At 37.8% G+C, this 15,562-nt stretch overlaps 1 protein-coding gene across 1 annotated transcript in view; it reads left to right on the forward strand.

The window, feature by feature from the left end:
- Positions 1 to 619: 619 nt before the first annotated feature.
- LOC129566896 (mucin-2) overlaps positions 620 to 15,562 on the forward strand; it is a 65,173-nt gene continuing 50,230 nt past the window's right edge. Inside the window, exon 1 of the mRNA XM_055443267.1 lies at positions 620 to 1,165. The gene's annotated coding sequence lies outside the window, so the exon portion shown is untranslated. The remainder of the gene's footprint in view (positions 1,166 to 15,562) is intronic.

A 15,562-nucleotide genomic window follows, 5' to 3' on the forward strand; every position in this document is an offset into this window, starting at 1 on the left:
AAAGGGATGATATAGTATAAAATTCGTGGAACAATTTCTATAATTTTAAATATCCTGTTCGCGTTTCCTTGGTGTGAATACAAGCGCGCGTGAGGAGAAAGGGAGAGCGCATGCGAACGTAATATAATTAATGTGTCAAACAAAAGAGCCAACGAGTAGAAAAATTCCTTAAACACAGAAAACAATTTTTTTCTGTTCCATTTCGAGAAAATCTCGGCTCTTTTTCGAGGAGGAGGTATTATATGAGTGTTTTGTGTGCGACAGAAAAAAGCAAGAGAACCGACAGTGCAAGCAAGTCAACATTTTAATTTGGATTAATTAGAGAGCAAGTGCACGGATAGCACGAAAAAAACACACACGATCATTTGGCGAAGAGAAGGAGGATAAAAAAAACAAGTAGAATATTTAAACATAGTGGAAAAAAAATCAAGAAAAGCGGATTCGTGCGTTAAGTGAATGTTGAACGCAAAAGCAGTGTAATCCTAGGATCGATGTAGTCTCTTAATTCAAGCACATAATTATAGAGCGGTGAATTCAGCAGTCGCGTAATTTTTTTCTTCTTTTGCTTTGCTTTCGTTGCTCTATCAAACTTAACTGAACTCACGTTGTTTCCATTTCAACATTTTTTTTTCTACTCAACTCATCCCTTTTCTCTCTCTTTCGAATGGGGGTTGATGCAAACAATTTGGAATTCTTAAGTGCATTTCGGTCTTGTGACAAAAGCATAGACATTTCGCGTTGGTGAATTCATTTATTGCATTCACATGTTGAAAACCGAAAAACTTTACTCTTATTCGAACAACACAAAAGACTTACGCGTTACATACAACGACGACGACGACGACGACACAATTTTCAGTGCTTGTGAATACATAATATTATTTTGTTCTTGTGTTCGGCGGGAATAGAAGTGTTTTTGTGCTTTCGCGCACATACGCACTGCAAAACTTTCGAGAAAATTTGCAACGGCATCGAGTCGTCGAGCAAAAACTGCAAGCGCGAGAGGGATCAACTAAATCTATAGCCAAAGCCGTAACAGCAGCAGCAGTAGCAGCAAACAGAGTGGAAAAAAAGAGAAAGAGAGTAATCAGAACTCTTTGCGACAAATGCACTCGACTCGACAAATGATCACGACGCAACGAGGAAATCTGAACAAAAACGTAAAGTATGAAAACGACAGTAGAATTAAATAAAAATTCGCGTAGCACTCTTTTCAGAATTTTCTTCTAGCTGCTGCTGTCTTTTTTTCTCTCGTTCGTGTTGTTGTTTAATTTTGTAAAGCAATCTCACGCGTTCCGTATGAATCTAGAACATTTTTAATTTTTTTTCTTCTCTCTCGCTTCATTCTTTCGTGAATGCTTTCCTTTTGCGCGCGCAAGATATTGCGTAGTCTTGTGTTTGAATGGAAGATTTTCTATGGTTGGCTGGGATGTGTGTGTGTGTGTGTTTTTGAATGAGTGCGCCGGGTCATGGACTGTTTGCTTAATTTAGATTCCTTTTAATACACTTTTCAATGGAACGTCAAATGATAAATGAGAATCTAGAGAGACAGAGATGAAAAATAAGAAGAGAAAAAAAATATCGCACACCAAATTCTGAGTTGTAGAATGTTGAGCGGAATGAAGAGACAGTGAGTTTCAGTGACGATTCGCACAATTAAGTTGATGTTACTTAAAATTTTTATACGTTATCTTTAGCATTGTCAATTTGCGTGCCTTTGTCTACGTTATCGCGTTGTAGACTCGACGAGATCACATGACATGCAAGCAAATTGCGACACACCGGCAATCAAAAGAGAATCTCGAGCTTCGAACAGATTTGCAATTCTATTGAATTGAAAGCAGCCGCACCGAAATGAAAATGCGGCGACTGCATTATTGATCTCTAGCAATAGCAAAAGAAAAGCATTCCATATTCCATACCTATGTTTTAACGAATGAATGTTGCAAAGGTGAGAATTTCATTTTCTATTTCCATTTGCATCATTTCAATTTTTTATTGAATGATTCCACGTCGTTTTTTCTCTCTCTCTCTCTCTCTCTCTCTCTCTCTCTCTCTCTCTCTCTCTCTCTCTCTCTCATTCTGTAAACACTTTATTTTATTTTCATCGTTGTCGTGACGAAAAATGAAGCATTTTTTCTTCCGTTTTTTTTCTGTACATTTGCGAATCATTCCCGTGAAAATGTTTTATATTTTTTGAATTTGTCGCGTTTCATTTTTTTTCTCATTCGTTCTTTTCCGTTCTGGTTTTGAGTGTTGATTCTCACCCATTCACCACGACCGAAAAGGGAACAATCGCTTTGAATAGAAGCACAACAAAATCAAGTGAAGTACGTAATGCTATATTTGATGTCAAGTGAATTCTTGAGCTTAATATCACTTTAGAAAAATTTCGGCGGTGTTCAGGCTTAGACTGTGTGGAGGCCTCGCGTGCATCTCACCATTATATTTTATTTAAAGGAAAAGTCCTTTGTTCTTCTCTCCAGTCTCTCTCTCTCTCTCTTGCTCCTACGCTTACTTTTGTTCTTTCTCTTTTTCTTGCATTGTGGTGCTTTGGCACTCGCTTGCAATTTCGCGACTAGGCTTGTTTCATACAAGAAAAGTGGATGTTGATTGTCAAAGGAAGTGTAAGGTAAAAGACACTTCGCTTGATGTGTATAATACGCGACACGCTGTGGAATCGGATTTACATAAAATTGATGTAAATAATTTTTTCCATCGTCGTCGTCTCTGTCATTCGTCGCTACCGAAACATAAGATGTTCTTTTTATGTGATCTTGAGATGCATTTTTTCACTTAAGCACAAAAAAGCCTAAAATGTGTTGGTGTTGTGCGCGCGCGCGTGCGCGCGTTCTCACGTATTTTATTCACAATCCAATGGAAATGTCGTCAAGTTTTTTCGTCTCTTCAACATGCCGCGTCTCGATAGAGTCATCGGTTCCCATAGACATTTTATTTTGTTCATGATTTATGATGATGGTTTTATATATAGCATTTCCATATTTATTGTATTGCTTTTACCGGGGCCGGAGCCGAATGTCGTCGGAGCAAATTAAATTGCAAATTGAAAACGAGTGAATTGATATTAATAGTAAGAATAAGAATGATGAAATCTATGAGCGAGAGAACGGAGCCAAAATTTACCTTTGCCGAAGCACGCACGCCTCCACAACCGAAAAAAGAAAAAGAAAAATCAACGACAAGCGAAGCAAATGATAAAAAGGAGCGATTTCAATTTTCTTAAATAAGCATGACCTTTGGCTGATTTGAATTTAAAACTGTGCGCTAGAGAGCACCAGACAAGAAACACGCACACACACACACACACACACACACACAGAGAGAGAGAGAGAGAGAGAGAGAGGATATTTATTCAAATTGTGTGTGCTAGCGAGAGAGACGAAAAGAAGGAATGAGTGTAGTCTATGCATGCTTCGCTGATATTCAATGGGCAAAAAATGGAAAATTGAAATTCTGTTTGCCCCACTTTTTGCTCCCCTGTGTCCCGTGTACTTCAGTCCAAAAGGAGCCATGGAAGAGAGAAACAGAGACGTTCGCCATCGAACAATTCGATTTGATGTTTTATTTGATCGATTGATCCACTCTTGAAATTAATTAAAATGTATGAAAAGTCTTAGACACGTGCCATTCACCAAAATCAATTGCGCGCATAACATTATCCGCATTTTGCAACAATCAATGCTTTATCTCGCGGAAAACTATTGTTTTCTTTTATTCTCTTCGTTCATTTTTGCAAAAAGTAGACGGAGAAAAATAGGAAGAAACAAGTTTGACGAAGAATGAGAAGTTTCCAGGAAAAGTCAGAACAAACGATAACGAAAGCTTTAACAACATAAATAAATTGATTGGAGATTTTTTTCTGGATGTTCAATCAGATATTCCGGTGAATGCCGACGTGAAGATTTTATTGTTTTGAGCGAAAGAGCGATAGAGCGAGAGACAGAATATACACGAGCACAAAAGCACTCGTTCATATCGCTTCACTGTGCATACGGAATTGAGCACAGTGCTTAATTGACCAAAATGAAGGCGGCATACGAACACAGGGGCGAGCGAAAGAGTGTGTGTGTGTGCCAGAGTGAGTAAAAGAGAGAGAGAGAGAGAGAGAGAGAGAGAGAGAGAGTGAATGAATGAATCGACAAGAAAAATTGTATCAAAATGCGATACAAAAACCACTTGAAGTTAAATTTTCGCCCAATAAGTTCGATTTACGCACGAAATCACCGAATTTATTGAAGCACGTACCATCTGTGCATTTTTCGAATTCGAAAACTATATAGATAAACGAATTTGGAACCAGTCAGCATAAAAAACGACACAGGCCAACTCAGGAGATAGAGAACAGGGAGAATGAAAACAACAAGATTGAGAACGAGAACGAGAATGAGAACAGAAACAAAAAACGATGAACCAAACACAATCTCAGACACATCAAGCATTTAATAGAGATAAAGAAGAGCGTGGTTCAGGTCTTTCGTAGAATTTCTAATTGCATTTCATGCTATTGTTTCAAATTGAGTGGATTCATTGAAAATTTTAAGAACGTTTGCCCTTGGTCCCTCGTTCTCTCCATCTCTGTCTGCCCATCTCTCGTTTCTATTTTTACTCTTGTCGCAATAAATGTATTATTTGTCGTGAAGTGTGTTTGAAAATTTCATGAAATTGGGCCGAATCGCTCTTCATTTCTCGTTTCAATGGTTTTACCATTGAAGTGACAATTAACCATAAAATTCAATGCTCAAATGGAAGAATTCACCATTATAGCGAAGAATACGATTCCACCCTCAAGAACCTAATATCAGTGAGGAGGAAAACCTCAAAAAAAAATCGTCACGAAATGAAAACTCGTGTAGCGATTGAAAATGTTTGTACATTGATTAGAATCTATATTGTATTTAATTTAACTTGACGAGTGTGAACTCGAACGCGACTGCAACGCTTACGATAACAGCGTGGCGACTGCAAAAACACAGTAAACACATCGGAATCGCTTTGTGACGATTTTTTTCCGTTAGTTCATGGTCAAACATATTAAAAGCAAGCATCTACTACCGCTCTGTCTTCCTCGGTAAGTGGTGCAGCAGCACACTACCGTTGAATAAAAGAGCAGATAGATTGAATCGATAAAACAAAGGAAACAGGCAAACAAAACACTATAACAAAATGGAAATAAACACAATTGTTGTTTTTTTCTTCTGCTGTACAGCAGCACACCGTCAACATGGAATGTGGCAGGCAACAGGGAAATAGTCGACAAACTATTGGAATTCTTTGCATTGAGCAAGAAAAAAACAACAACAACAACATCCATACGAGAAAAAAATAAACGAAAGCGCTCGACGTTCATTTGCACATCGAGCAGAGTGTTGAGCGCGGGTGCGCTCGTGAGTACAAAGAATCTCCATTACGGTACACACAACAGCAAGAAATCGAGAATGAAACGAACGAAAAAAAAAACTATGTACATTTTTCTCCTTCTTAAAATGTTCCTTTGCCATGATACTTATCGCTTCCGACGTGTTCCTATAGCGCGTTACACGCGCGCGTTATGCTCCGATGTTTACACTGCCAAATGAACGCGATCCCGTAAACAATTTGTACCACACAAAGAATAAACGTGCATAGTATGCGTAATAATGGGTTTTTGTATCATCGCCGTCGTCGTTGTTGTCGGCGGTCGCCGTGCGTTTTTGTCCTAACGAAACGGGCCATAGAGTTTATGGCTGTTGGCATAGAACATGGTCGGCACATCGCGTTAGTCAGTAGCGAGCAGTGTTTTTTTTCCGCCATTACATCATTATTTATATAACAATGATTAAAATCAAACATGATAAATGACAACGGGAAATCACTTTAGTTCGTTGCGCTTTTTGTTTTGGGTTAATTAGTTTTGATTTGACATTTGTTGTGTTGCCAAGCTCCCCTCTCTTTCTCTCGCTAATACGTGCGTAGGTATACACTTTGAATGCGAATCCCAACCAAGAGCCCATATACAGCCAGTTATGCGAGAATTCAGAGAATTCGGAATTAGATTGCATAACACGATGTTCGAACTTGTGTATTTGGCCGTGCCGCGTTTCAATCGATATCAAATATACGATTTTATCGATTTAGTAGCTGCGGCTCAATTCAATTTTCCATCATACACACACACACACACGGAGAGTGAGAGAAAATTTTGATGTGATTTGATGTGTCATTGGGTAATTATATAAACAAACGTACACAATCGATTTCGTGACAGCGCGCGCACCGCTTCCAGTATATATATGCGAGAGTGTTTACGTAATTTATTTAACTCTATTTGATTTACATCAATTCATTTACGATTATAGATAATGCATCACTCATGTTGACCATTTGTTTCACAGAATTGAATCGCATGTCCACCAATAAATCAATAGTTTGTAACAATAATAATAATGATGAACTGGGATGGCTTGCGCGCGATGTGCCCTAAGTGAAAAAAAACACCCTACCCACACAATCAATCTATACATACTACATTTTGTTTCATTGTTCGCTCAACCTGTTCAACTCGTCCCTGTGCACTAATTAGTTTCAATAAAGTTGCATACTCATTAATATTAATTGAAATTCCGTTAAAGCTGCTTAATATTCCAGCCGTGTCAAACGCAGGAGCATTTTGCAAGGCTGAAAGAAAATATGATCTTTCTTAAATAGGAAAAGCATTCCAGAATGCTCCTTACCTATGAAAGCCCATTTAAGTGTCGAAGAAAGGGAAAAAACATTCTTAAGTATGATATAGTCTGTAACGATAATCAAACCAAATGACCACTGTTATCTACTTTATTTAGCAATGAAAATAGACGGAAACGCTCTCTCCTCCCAATGTATCTATTTGATACGGTTGAAGAGATGGTTTCAGTTGAAGAGATGAAAGTTTTGAGATTAGAACGATGGTATTTTTAATCAATTAATCGGCTCCACTCCATCAAAGTGTAGTTTACATAAATGTCGAGCGCAATCTTGAAATCTTAATTTAGAAATGTTTCGTTTCTAATCCAACCGGATTAAGAACAACAACAAAATTAACAGCAAGCAAAAAAAATTACGCGAACCAAACTCAAGTAGCGTAACAAAAACAAACAAGCGACTGGTCGCATTTGGTGAATGATCTTAGGCCCATTTAAGTGTCAAAGAGAAAGAATTTCGTTCCCATTTTGACCGTTGTTGTGCCAACGCAATTTTCTCTCCTGATCTTTTTCATACTAGTTTTGTTAATTGGTTAGTGGTTTCGATGTCACCGAAGCTGGGTGAGCCCACTGACTGGTCACCGAAAGCAGAAAATCAACAACAACAATAACAATAACACCGACAACACAAAAAAGCCACTTAATGTCGCCCAAACAAAAATTTGTTTTGGGTTAATAACTTTTGTGTTTGCCTCATTCGCTCTCTCTCTCTCTCTTTCTCTCTCTCACTCACTCCCATGGATCCCATGCAAAGCATGTAATAATTTTCTGGCGAAGGAAACAGCGATTACACGACAACGTAAATAATATTTACCCGAATAACACATGCAACATGGTCACACGGTGCGAGCGCTCGCGATTGTAAACACAAAGAACAAGCGCACTGCAAAAAAGCAGCACATATCTAAATACCACGGTACAATCAAATTGAAATCAGCCAACCTATAAACCTATTTTTTACTTCTTCCGAACAGAGAGAATAGTTTCTATTTCGTTCCCGCTAGTTTATTCTCATTTTTCTCATTGTTGTTGTTGATATTTGCTGTTGCTTCTTATGTTGTTGTTGTTTTTTTTTCAATTTTCGTATTTGGTGTCGATCACAAACCATGCTTGGCGACGACGACGCCGTCGATGTGCACGATAATAAACAATTTACATATTTTTACCAGTTTACATGCCGTTCGCTTAATAAGAAAACCGCGTCCATTCGCGGTGAGTATGTGTGTATAAAGTGTATGCAAAGCGCATTTGGTTGGCTGTTCTTAAAATGACTGTAGCCATTATAGCTACCGATTATTTCTTTTATTATTATTTACATTGGTTGCAATGTTCATTATTTCGTTTTTCATTTGCGCATTGTTTTTTTTTCTTTCTGTCTCTCTCTCTCGCCCTCGATCGCATTCGACGAGAAACATAGTCTATCTAATGATGTATTATTAATCGCACAATCGTGGCGAAGTAAAAGAAATACAAAGAACCGAGAGAGAAAGAGCGAAAAAAAGTGCCGGCTGCAACAGCAACGTTCGATATATTTGTTGTATTTGGTCTGGATGTAGTGCATGTAGTCTGCATGGGAAACAACAAATTGGTGTAGACAGACGCACAGCATATTGTCGTGCTGGTTAAGTGTAAAAAAGATGAATGTGACGCTACGTCTAGGTTTTGCATTTGTGGATTCTGTGAGAGCGACAAGGAACCAGCGGCCCATTGCGATCAATTCTACACCGAACAGCCAGCCACCCAGCCAACCAACCAAAAACAAAACGACAGAAAAAATGCGTTTTTCAGCATACAGAGAAAGGGGAGAGAGAAAGAAACAACCGCCACTCGACGCTTGCAAGACTTCAAAACCCCAAATATCAACGTTGGTGCGGTTCATTGCCACAGAATGCCGTTGAACGAATTGTGTACATGGTGCTGGTGCTGATGCTGATGCTGATGCTTTTCCACTCTTCCCCTCCCTTTCGTTCTCGGAAGGCAAAAGTTTTTCTTTCGGAATAAATGCAATTTACATGAATGCTGAATCGAAAGTTGAATTTGGAATCCACTGTGTTGAACGAGGAAAAACCACTTCAAAGCGTTCGGGACCTCATGCATAAATTTTCTAAATGAAAATAGCAAAGTAAACAAGGAAAACGCGCCAACGGTTTAGACGAGAAAAGGCGACCAACAAACGAAAAATAAAGAAAAAAAATCAACAACAAAACAACTAACTGAAAAAGAATCGACTGATTCAACACAAAAACCGCACAGACATACAAAAAAGCAGCAGTAGTCGAAAACAACATCGAACGAAACGATCGAGTGGTGTGTGTGTGCCAGCGCGCGGTCGACAAAGAGAAATTCTGCACAGGCCACAAAGTGAGAAAACAGTAGACAAGGCACCACCACCACCACCACCAACAACAACAACAACAACAACAACAACAACGACACCAACAACAAATTGGATTTACATCAATCGACGCAGAGAGAGAAAGAGAAAAAGAGAAATACGAATCAAAATAGCAGCCCAAAAGAACATTTCCAACGTCAAAGTTGTTTTATTCAATTTAAAAATTCAAAAGTTACATCAAACTTATCTATTTTCAAAAACGAATAATTATTTTAATTATATTATACACATCATGTGCGCTTGTTTACATGTGTTGCTGAATTTCTCTCTCTCTCTTTCTGTCGTGATGGTGTACATCCATACAAAAAATTATTTTATATTCTATCCACTCGGAATTATTCGGAAATAGAGTTGGCATTTTGTTGATTAACCCATTTTTTGAATGTCGACCGTTTTTTCCGTCACCGTCCAACCAAAAGCACACTTATGCCACTCATATGTTCCAGCGCATGAAATGCTTTTTTGAAAAACTAATTGATTCTATTAAATGTTAAATGAATGGGATTGAATAGAAAAATGTGCCGTTATAATCGGTTTTCAATGTTATTGTTGACCTTTTTCATTTCCCAATGACTAATTGTTGCCATGAAATACACATAAATTGACGTCAATCAATGTGATAGGTAATAGATGAAAATACATGGAATACACAATAGAAAATTTGTTTTCAAATTTCCAACTGGCATGTATGAGGCAAAATAGTGTCCATAATGATAAAACAGGCCAAGAAGAAAGCGACCGAAAACTAATTTGCCAGTTGATTGTATAAAGTGAAAGAACAATAGATATTATAAAGTTTAGATTTTAACGCTTTACAAATGTAAACTAGCACCTCCTGTGTTCAGCCTCACTCACTCATTCGCCATATTCAGTTCGTCTCGACCGTTTTAAATTCAATTTGAATGAAAGCGCTAAATTTTGTTAAATTTCCCGAAAAGCCGGCCGTAATCGTGTGTGTTTGGATAAACAAAAGCTTGTGGTTATGTTTGAACGTGAATTCGGAGTTTGTTGTTTTTCACTTCCAGCCATTGACTCATTCATGCTAACACACCACACAAAATGCAACGTGTGTTTTTTTCATCCTTCATGGTATTATTAACAATTTAGATTGGCTCTTGTGAAGTGGTATTAATCCATTCATGATACATCCAACAACCGTTTTTATGCGTTACTTTCGACGCAGACAATACAAATATTTTATTTACGGATTAACGGGTTCTTACGACGTGTGTCGCAAACCCTTTCGATCAATAGATGTACGGCATCATTAATAACGTCATTGTGAATGTATTATGACATCGAGAATGTATAATGACTGGAAACTTTTGTTTTCTAAATAGCTTGAATCGATGAAATTTTTGGGGAGGTTACGCTGGTTGGAAATAATCATGGACTACAACCAATTCACAGGAGAATTTAAATTCATGATAATTATGGATTCAGTAAGCGTGGCCAGAAGCAATTCTAGCTGTCCGAATGAAAAACTGACCTATATTTAAAAAAAAACATACACTGCTGAACCCTATCCTCCCTCCATCAAACAACGAACACAGTAAATTCCAAGGGATTTAAAACGTCAAATGAAAAATTCATTCGTCGATTGGAATTCACTCGAATTTATCGGTTTTCAGAGAATGGCGTGTCATGTTAATATTTGTATGATGCATAATTAAAATATTGAAAGTCGTTCGGAATCGATACTGAATTGGTATCAGATTTAAAGTGGAGACTCGAGTATCGATTTTGTATACACCACTGAAAATTAATTTCAATTCGTCGTGTGTATATATCATGTGATCGTTAGAGCTCATTTATGAAGTGGTTTTACATATTTCATTAAATATTTGATTTCAATTACTATGCCCGAGCAATATCCATGTTATTTATAACCGAAAACCGGATCGATTTCCTGTTTTATTCAATCTGAAGATGTTGAAAGAGAATACTTCTTGGTTCTTGATTCTCGAGGTTTTTTTTTCTCTTTCTACCCATTTTTCTTTATTCCCTTCTCTCTCTCTGAAAGAGACTCTTCTCCTTTCTTCTCTCTCTCTCTCTCTCTCTCTCTCTTTCTCTCTATATCTTGCTCCATTTACTCAATTATCAAATTCCATCTTCTATTTATTGCGACAAATAACGAGCACATCCTGTGCCATATACACGATGCTATCATTTTTTCCACTGTTCTGTTAACATAGAATTCAATCTAAGACAAGAAAATGGTGCACTTTATTGATCGACCCAACATCGTGACATTGTTTTTGTCACCACAACCGTCAAAAGTGATAGTCGTTTCCATTGGAAATGAATGATTTCAAAGTTGATTAACCTTTTGGGAAAAAAATGGTCACAAAAACCATTTGGAAAGCCATTAGAAATGAAACCGTTCTCGGGTGTTCGAACAGGTACAGCACGTTCGGCCACGTCGCACAGTTTTGCTTTTCTTTAAAAAAAAAAACCATTTGTCCGATTCTATCGGATGTCAAAAGACTAAATGTGATCTGTTTCGACGAGAAAAAAACGAACAGCCGGCAGATAAAAAGAAATGGCGGACGCGAAGAGAGTGAGAAAACCAGAACCAGTTGATAGATGCACTAGATTCAATGTCAGAGACAATGGCTGATCTGAAATTAACAAAAAAAAAACCACGAACGAAATGAGAAAAAACACATGTACAAACTTTCGCCGTGAATCATTGTATTCGTAATTGATTTGGCACACACTCCACTCAACACATGAATGGAGATTCAATTTCAAGTGAAATTTTTTTTGTTGTGACGCCTGCAGATAAAGAGTGAATCATATCAACAAACTTGAAATTGTTTGAAGCACATTTTTTCCGTTCACGGTGTTGTTACTTTTTTTGTTGTTGCTCACAGTATTTCGTCCGGTTAACACAATGAAATCTATTCATCATGCAACGACAGAAAGAAAAAAACCAAACACAAACAATCAGTGGAGCAACAACATCTAAAATAGCATCGAAATGTCGAGTATGAACTGGAACAACGAGTGAAAAAAATAAATTTTACTTTTATATTTTGCGTTCCATTTTTTTTCTGTTCTGTAACTTTCATCACGTTATCTCGGTCGTTCCGATTTGAATTTCGCCGGAAATTTGTATGAACACAATGATTCTCGCTTCGACGAGATAATACCACGGGAGAGAGAGAGAGCGAAAAAGAATCGAGCGCTGGCATTTTTATGTGCTGCCATTATGCGCCGACCAGTTGTCGTGCCGCACGCGCTGCATATGTGATATGTGCTTGTATCATCCGTGGAAAATATGAACTCATTGCTGCCGCAATTAAATCGCTCCATTTCGCTATCATGACGACGAGCTAGTAAATAAAAGCGAGATTTTTGTGTCATTCAAATCGGTTTGCAACTGAATGGAAAGCATAGCGGCGAAAAATGCTCGACATACCAATTCACTTTTTGGGTTGGCCGGTTGAAAATGGAGCATGGATATGTATCGACAAGCGATTCACGGTGTTTCGACTCGCAAAATATTAGTTTTTTTGGGAACGTACGGCCATGAATCACAACCCCAAACGTTCGCAACGTGTGCGAATTCGACAAAAACTCATTAACTCATGTATTCCGCTTAATGCAACGCTTTCTTTTCAATCTGATGGTTTTGTTTCGATTTTCTGTTTGCATGCAGAATTATGAGCGGTGTGCATCGATTGTCGAAGTTGATTCGGGCAGAGAATGTGAAAATTGGTTGTGAGAGTCGGTTCTCTCCGATGTATGTATGCGAGAGAGAGAGAGAGAGAGAGAGAGAGAGAGAGACAGCGAGTCGTATTGCGAATCACGTTATGCACACGCATATTATTGCACATTGAGCCGGATGATCCGCGAATTCGGTCAGCGATACAATCAACCGTGCAGTAAGGAATGGCCAATTTTTTTTACGCTTTGTGGCCAACGGTGATCATTGACATTACCAATGAAATCAATGGGAAAATAATTCTAATTCCGAAACAAGTTTCAATTTAAAATGAAAATAATTTTTCTTTGTTCTACAAAACGAGAGCACACCGAATGAAAAGTGAAGCAAAAAACAACAATGAAAAGTCATAAACGTTTCGGAAATGGTTGAAGTGAAACAGAGATAGAGACCGAGTGAGCGAAGGAGAGCAAAAAAAGCAAGAGGTAGAACGTGCCACATTTGAGAAACGGAGAGAGTGAAGAAAACAGAAATTGTAATCATCTCATGAACTCCAGAGGAAAAGAGACAACGAACGAACGAAACAAATTCGAATCAGAACGACGATAAGAAGACTAAAGAGAAACAATCGAAAATATGTTTGAAGAGCTGAAGATCAACTTTTATTTGAGATTTCTGCTTTCAGCTCTGTGCTCTCTGTACCGTTGGTTTTTCGTTTGTTGTTCTTTCCGTTGTCGTCGTCGTCGTCGTCATCATCATCATCATCGTCGTGTTGCTCGAAACTTAACTTTTTCCTCAATACTCGGTTCAATCGACGGAATGTTGTGTATTTCACCAAATCGTATTTTTCGTTTCGTTCTCTTCTTTTTTCTCGTTCGTCAAGAACAAACCAACAACACCGCTAATGCGCTGCTCAACATATTCCGGCCATTATTTTTGTGTTGATTTCGTCTTTTGGATTCGTATGGTACTCGTTTGACCATAAGAAGCCGTATGATCAGTGAATGCGCTGTGGGTAGAATGCTATTGGCGAGCTGCGGTTTTGTGACTCAGTGCACGTATAAAACTTGGATTATTAGAATCCAAACGAAGAGCGATAGAGTCAAAAAGAAAAACGGGAGATGAAGAGAGGAGAAAAAGAGCATGTCATTTCAGGGAGTTCGATGAAAACCCATGTTCAATTTGAATTTTGCGTTTTTTTTTCTCCCATTTTGCAATCGAACTATTCGCGAATTCTACGCTTTATATGCTCTGTATCGGATATGTTTCTCTCATCGTATGCTGTCGTTGAATCGACTCGTGTTCGATATATATGCGGTTGTTTCTGTTCATGCTGCTTTTTTATCATTCAAAATCAGATCAACGTGAACATTGAACATTGAAGTTTATTTATGGAACAAACTGTAAGGAATTAAATTCAATGGCAGAGAACAAAAGACACACATGGACAAAACGGGCACGGACTAATAGTTATGGAATGGTTTAAGTAGAAAAGCATTACGATAAAACTGAATCGAATGATGGCCGTTTGGTCTTTGTGATTGGAATCGAATCAAATCTTGAAAGTAAATAGCGGCAAAGCGCAAAAGATATGGAATAACAAATACACATTTGCTCACACATACTTAGAATGGAACGACAACAACGACGACGACGACGAGAGAAAAAGAAGAAACAAACGACTGTATAAAACTCTCAACACAAAACTTCGATAGAAAATCGAATAAGGAAAAAATATTGAATAAAACAAACAAAAATATTTGACAAAGAATTGAGATAGAGAAAGAAAAAAACCAACAAAGATGGTCTCATGTCTATACAATACGAACGAACGACGGATGAACACGCTGAGCAAATAGGAAAACTTCAAATAGATTGAAAAAAATATCGGGATTGTTGAAAGCAAACAAACGAAAAACCAATGAGAGGAATATATGAGCTGAAGAATGGAAGAAAAAAATCGAAGATAGAGAGGAAAAAAAGTTTGAAACATACACACACGACAGCTCACCGCTACATTCCACACAACAGCATGCCCGTGCATACAGCCAGTCCAATTGAAGTGGCCATGTACAAACATCCATGCGTTCGCCGCGCTCTTTTTTTTCATTTAATTTAATGTTGTTTTTGTTCGGTTCGTTCATGTTCTTCTCGTGGTTTTCTCCCAACAAGCATTTGAAGTGGACTTATGGATGAGTAAACAACAACATATCCCAGGTTCAAACACTCAGCATTGCACAGTAACAAAACTTGTTATTTAATTATGATGTGATTTTGTGTGTTGTCGGTGCGTTTTGGATGTTGTACGTTGCATTCCAAAGCGGAGTACACATCGAATACACATATAAGCGATAAATGAAGTGGCTACGGTGTTGTTGGTGCCCTTTTTGTGTATCCAATGTCTGTTATACGGCCATTGTTGTTGTTGTTGCCAGCAATTCCGATTTCATTGTATGATTATTATAACTCTGTTGAGAATGGTTATGGCTAATGCTTAAAAGGTTACCTGACTTCAACGAACTTTCAAACATATGTAATGCCCGTTAAAATTGCTGCTTTTGACTTAATTTCATTTTTGTTCTTGATTTGATTGTCTTTTTTTCTCTTCTCTCTCTCTCTCTTGTCATCATTTTGTTCTGTTTTCCATATTGTAATTGAGTCATTGTGTGTTGTTGTTGTTTTTTTTTCTTCGAAAATTAGTGTTTGTTCTGGTATCTGTACATTAATGGATGTTGTCTTGTTAGAATCATATGGTATAAT

Source organism: Sitodiplosis mosellana, unplaced genomic scaffold (assembly GCF_009176505.1).
Source record: "Sitodiplosis mosellana isolate CC-2019 unplaced genomic scaffold, AAFC_SMos_1.0 Smas_scaffold_5, whole genome shotgun sequence".
Classification (NCBI taxonomy): Eukaryota; Metazoa; Arthropoda; class Insecta; order Diptera; family Cecidomyiidae; genus Sitodiplosis; species Sitodiplosis mosellana.